Source organism: Charadrius vociferus, unplaced genomic scaffold (genome assembly GCF_000708025.1).
Source record: "Charadrius vociferus isolate BGI_N301 unplaced genomic scaffold, ASM70802v2 scaffold198, whole genome shotgun sequence".
NCBI lineage: Eukaryota > Metazoa > Chordata > Aves > Charadriiformes > Charadriidae > Charadrius > Charadrius vociferus.
The window spans coordinates 2,585,386-2,592,064 of record NW_009649951.1 but is presented as its reverse complement, the minus strand read 5'-3'; positions in this window follow the sequence as shown (position 1 = coordinate 2,592,064).

Genomic DNA, 6,679 nt, shown 5'->3' with positions numbered 1-6,679 from the left:
GGGAAAGGGGGAGAGGGGGCGGGGGCCGCCGCGGGGTACTGAATCCCTAAAATAGGAGGGAGTGTGTGTGTGGTGTGTGTAGGAAATGGGGATAAACAGCGACCGGGAAAGGCGGGCTGGGACTTGGATGTCCCCCAGTCCGGGGGGAGGGACGGGACACAGACATTCGTCACCCAGATTATCCTGAAAAACAAACAGTTGATGATGAGGTCCGGCCCCAGCTGTAAACATCTGCGATGTCAGGCAACGACCGCACGAGAGGCTGAATAACATGCACCCTAGAATATACGACAAAAGTGTACAAGGTCTTCTTCTGGAATTCCTCACAGGCTGAAGGCAATCAAAATAATTTTAAGTTAAGGTGTTCGGTAACTACCACTGACATTATTATAAGCAGATACAGGTTAAGATGTCAGTAACAAGTAATTTGAAAGGTACTTTTTACACATATCCTTTTAATGTTCATAGGTGACCTGAATTTCCACAGGCCATGAGGCATCTGGGTCCCCTTGCATAAGCCAGATTGTATTAAAGCTATCAGGAACCACATCTGGAAAAGCATCAGTAGGATAGTCCCTTAAAAGAACATTGGTCTGCATCTGAAGATGAAAAACGTATCATGATGTCCACAGATTACCAGGTTATCTAGGAAAATGTATAATCCACAAATGACCAGGAAAATCTTAGAAAATACACAGTCCAAAAATGACCAGGCTGTTTGAGAGCGCACAGTCCAGAAGATGAAAAGGTCACTTAAGAGACAAAAATATACCGATGGATAGTGCACAGAATGGGCACAAATTGGAACACAGGAAAAAAAAAAAAAAAAAAAAGATATCTTCTGTGGGAAACTCAATTATCCTTGTCTATAGAGGGGATTACATAATTTCACTGTAATCAAAGTTGACCCCAAGTAATTGCGTAGGTGGAGACACATGAAGACAGGATACATAACGCTCTAGCGAGCTTACACAACTCCCCAAGTTGTGTAAGGTGCCGTGCTTCTTCAGGGCTGGATACACAGCTCCCATCAATCTCGCAGGCTGCAGGTACTGTACCACCGCTTGTGTAAGCACTGTTTTCTTATTGCTGCAGAGACCTGCGTCGCGGTACCTGTTCTCAGGTTTTCTAGGTTGTATTCGGTCTGGGACACCCCCCTCCAGCTTTGGTGTGGCTGTTTAATCTGGATGCAGTGACTGGAAACAAGCAGAACGAAGTCTTAACCTTTTTTTAATTCAGAGCTTTGAATCTGAAAGTCTCAGATTTTATAACCTAAAAAAAAATCTACAGAGAAATACTATTAGCAATTTAAATTGAAACATAGTTTACATTTATTTATATATATTTGTGTTTATAAAGACACATAAAATTCTTTGGGGTTTTTCTTATAGTTGGAATTCCCCAATAGGAGCAAAATTACACTAAAGACAGTTATTTATGAAGTTAAAATCAGCTTATCTAAACCACAGAGCTGCAGTTGGTCCTCACTCAGGAAAACACTCATACTGAATTCAAAGTACAGCTAATTGCTTTTGGCTTACAAGTCAGTATGACTGACTTCATGATTGCAAGTACTGCCATAGTACTTAAGCTGCCCTATCCCTTTTTATTCCAAAGTTGTTTGCTGTTGCTTGTAACTGCAAAAATACCACTTTGGGCTAAGATTTTCTAAGATCTGCAGTGATGTACAGCCTGATACTGATATCCTTCAAGGTACAGATTGAAGTTTAATCGCAAGACACAAAAAGCTCCATAATGTTTTACACCCTCAGATGTCTCAAAATTTCATTTCTAGTTTCTGACCTGATCTGTATAATTGGCTTTTAGCTGTGGTTTTGCTACTTCTGCATCATGCAGTTATTTTAAATGTCTTGTGCCAAATCAAAGACGTTCTTTGCCCAGGTGCACAAAATTAGAAGATTTCATTACGTTGCAGTTCTTTTAATAATAGCATGGCATTTTTTTTTTCTGATCAGAAATATATTAGTGAACAGGGCTTCCTCTCTGCTCCTGTCTGATGAGTAGTCAAAAACGGAGTATTGTGGGAAAGTAACAGAAGATTGGTGAGGGGGATTGTAAACACGCTCAAGTGACTCATACTTGGGGTGCTGGACAATGCATATATCACACTAATCATTGTTCAGCATTATGTGCTCCTAAGTAGAACATCCACACTTAGATAACATAAGTCTGTGATGGACTCAGGGACACCTTATCTAGCATACCTGAGATCACTGCCTTGTTGTGGAAGATCAAAGCACAATGAAAAACTATGCCTGCTTGAACCCTTGAAATACAGGTGAGAAGAGCAAGTCTGGGCTCTCATTCTATCACTCCCTCACTATCAAGAATTCTCTCACTAATAAGGACTGTCTCACAGCATGGTGCCTGCATCCCCTGCTTGTATGCCTCTGTCCGGGGGCTGCTTTGGAGATCCCCTGGACCACAAGGTACTGAGATTAGCTCTGTTGTTTGCCTTTCATCCATGGTTTTGTGGTTGTTCCAGCATCCTGTCTGTGTTGTCTCCCACAACCATGATGAAAAATAGCCTTGGATAATGAAGAAAGACAAATTATGGAATAAAATTAAAGGAATCATAGAGATATCATTGAATCATATAATCATAGAATAGTTTGAGTTGTAAGTGACATTTAACAGTCATCTAGTCTAAACCCTCTGCAATGAGCAGGGACATCTTCAACTAGATCAGGTTACTCAGAGCCTCGTCCAACCTGACCTTGAATGTTTCCAGGCATGGGGCATCTACCACCTCCCCAAGCAACCTGGGCCACTGTTTCACCACCCTCTTCGGAAAAATTTCTTCCACATAGCTAGACAAAATCCTCACTCTTCTAAATAAAAACATTATCCCTTGTTCCATCACAACATTCCCTGCCAAAAAGTCTGTCCCCATCTTTCTTATAAGCCCCCTTTAACAACTGAAAGGACACAATAAGCTCTCCCCAGAGCCTTCTCTTCTCCAGGCTGAAAAACACCAAATCTCTCTATCTCAGCCTGTCCTCACAGGACAGGAGCTCCAGCCCTCTGATCATTTTTGCGGCCCTCCTCTGGACTCACTCCAACAGGTCCATGACCTTCTTATGTTGAGGATTCCAGAGCTGGACACGCTACGACACATGGGGTCTCTCCAGAGCTGAGCAGAAAGGGACGATCACCTCCATCGACGTGCTGGCCACGCTTCTTTTGATGCAGCCCAGGACAATGTTGGCTTTCTGGGCTGCGAGTGCACGTTCTCGGCTCATGTCCAGCTTTTCATCCACCGGTAACCCCCAAGTCCTTCTTGGCAGGGTTGCTCTCTATCCCTTCATCCACCACCCTGTAGCGATACCAGCACTTGCCCCAACCCAGCTGCAGGACCCTGCACTTGGTCTTGTGGAACCTTGTAAGGTTCACATGGGTCCCAATTCTCAAGCTGGACCACGTCCCTCTGGATGGCATCCTGTCCCTCAGCTGTGTCAACCGCACCACTCAGCTTGGTGTCGGCTACAAAGCTGCTGAGGATGCACTCGATCCCACTGCCTATGTCATTGCTGAAGAGATTGAACAGTATTGGTCCCTGTATGGACCTGGGAGGGACACCATTTGTCACTGATCTCCATCCGGACATTGACCCGTTGACCATGACCCCTCTACATGCGACCATCCAGACAATTCCTCATCCGCCAAACAGGCTACCCACCCATCCAATCCGTATTCTGCAATTTAGACAGAAGGATGGTGTGGGGGACCGTGTTAAAAGCCTCACAGGAGTCCAAGTAGACAAAATCCATTGCTCTTCCCTTGTCCACTGATGTAGTTGCTCCATCATAGAAGGCCACTAGGTTCGTCAGGCAGGACTTGCCCTTGGTGACGCCACGTTGGCTGTCTCAAATCACTTCCCTGCCCTCCACGGGCCTTAGCATAGCTTCTAGGAGGATCTGTTCCATGATCTTCCCAGGCACAGAGGTGAGAGCTGATGGGTCGGTAGTCCCCAGGGTCCTCCTTTCTACCCTTTTTAAAAATGGGTGCAATGTTTCCCTTTTTCCAGACATCAGGGACTTCACCTGGCTGCCATGACTTTACAAATATCACGGAGACTGGCTTGGCAACTGCTTCAGCCAGTTCCCTCCGGATTCTGCAATACATCTCATCAGGTCCCATAGGCTTCTGTATGTTCAGGTTCCTCAGGTGGTCTCAAACCTGATCTCCTCTTACAGTGGGAGGGACTTTGCCCACTCAGTCCCTGCCTTGGGGTCCATCCGCGCAAGAGCTGTAGGAAGAGAGGTTGACAGTGAAGACTGAGGCAAAAAAGTTGTTGAGTACCTCAGCCTTCTCCTCGTCCTTTGTTACCAGTTTGCCAACTGTGTTCACGGGGGCGATACACTTTCTTTGACCTTCCTTTTCTGGCTGACATACCGGGAGAGGCCCTTCTTGTTATTCTTTGCATCCCTTGTCAAATTCAGCTCCAGCTACGCCTTGACCTTCCTGACCCCATCCCTACACAACTGGGCAGCGGCCCTATAGTCCTCCTGGGATACTGACCCTGCTCCCACTGCCTGTGCATTTCCTTCTTGCCCTTTAGTTTCACCAGCAGGTCCCGACTCAGCCATGCTGGTCTCTTGCCCTCCTCTCCTCATTTCATGCACCTGGGGAGTCAAGAGCTCATCCAATCTTGACATCACCTACGAGCACACTTGCGTTGGTGACCAACAGGTCCAGTATCTCATCCCCTCTGGTAGGGCTGTCTATTATCTGGCTTAAGAAGTTATCCTCAGTGCATTCCAGAAGCCTCTTGGATTGCCTACAGCTCACTGTGCTACTTTCCAGCAGATGCTGGGGTGGCTGGAGTCCCCCATGAGGACAAGAGCCTGTGAGTGCAATGCCTCCTCTAGCTGGAGCAAGAAGGCTTTGTCAACAGGTTCTCTTGATCGGTCAGGCCTCTAGAAGACACGATGTCTGCAAGTTCTGATAGGTTTTCGCACTGTAAGAGATTACCAGATACTGAAACAATACGATGAGTTTATCAAAATAAGACACGTATCATGTTTTAATTTATATGCAATACTGCTGCTGCATGCATATATCTAAACAAACTCCTTTCCTTCCTCCCACACTGAAGAAACTTCTCATACATATGCTCTCTTAGGCATTTCTTCACAGTTCAAGGAATATTTTAATATAAACCCAAATATATTCAGGAAATATGGATTGGTTTTTTTTAAGAAATGTGGAAATGTGTTGTATCACACAGGGAATTCAACATTAACTTAATTCTTATTCTTCAGAGACACCTGTTCATGGTGCGTTTAGAAAGAGTGCTGGACCTTTGGGAAAAAGGAGAGGAGACCCAGCCTTCAGTGTGGGTCTGGCCTTGGCAGAGCAAGAAGCGGCTGCTTCACTTGCAGACAGGATACCGTCACGCTTCTTTGCAGTGCGACCTGACCCACACCTGCAGGAAATCAGTTGGAACGGCTGTTTCAAACAGGCGAGCTCAAGACATACAGCTCCTCACAGGAAGAACTGTTTGTCACCTCTGAAGTTCATTCACGGCTTCTAACAACTTCATGGGTATCAGTGTACCTGACCTCTTACTAAATCATCAGGTGGCAGGTCTGGCAGAAGCCCTACAGGTTCTGTCATTCAAAATGAGACCGTTTGCTAAAAAATGCTGATACGGTCCTTAAAGATTAATAGCATCAGTATAGCATGTTACTCTTGTTCAAGTACAATGTTTGGATTGCAAAATACACACTTTTTTCCTTCTGTTGTGTCTCTACTTGAGCAGTTTGTCTTCAATTTTACATGTACTTAACATGTACAAAATATAACTTGTTCAAACAATTTTATTTTTCACTCTTTAAATCAAATTTTACTTTGTTTTCTTTACCTTTAGAATATGCTTTAGTCACAAGTCTCTTTTGAAGAACACCCTACTTTTGTATGAAACCAAGTCATCTTGAGTTGCTTTCTTAATTAGGAAAAAAATAAGTATTTTCCTCGATTTTAATACAAGGTGCAAGGCTTCTGATTCCTGAAAAATGTCATATTCAAAACACTGTTTCCAAAGGCTGAGGAAATTAGAATGTCCTCAAGAGATTCCAAAAGCATTTCTTCAGAATTAAAATGTGAACTTATTTAATCTGATATGCAAGACAAATGTAACTATATGATTAAACAGAGTAGTGACTTAAGCTAAGGGAATCCCTGCAGCTTGTCAGTTCCTGCATAGCAAAATATTAATATACACAGGTTTTGCAGTACTCAACACTTTCTCATTTATGAAAAAATATGAAACTCCATGTATTGATGAAATAGGAATGACAGCAGATCCTCCTGTCAAACTTTTACCTTCCTCTAAACAATTCTAGATGTGCTGTCTACCTTAGTCTCATTTTTTTACACAACTTTTTCCCCAAGTGGTCATTCATTTGTGCAGAGGAAGAAAGCTTTTTTCCTGTCTAATATGTTGATGATCTTCTATTTTCTGATGAGCTCTTGTGTAACCCTGTAGAAACTTGATACATATGTCAGGGGTATGAGTTTCACCACCTCCAAAATAATCAACCAAATTCGACTAGTTTAAGCCATTGGAAAACTGCAGTTTGTTCCTGCTTAACAGAAATGGACTAAAGTTCTGCAGTTAACATTTATAAATGACCATTTTGCATCTGAGGAGGAA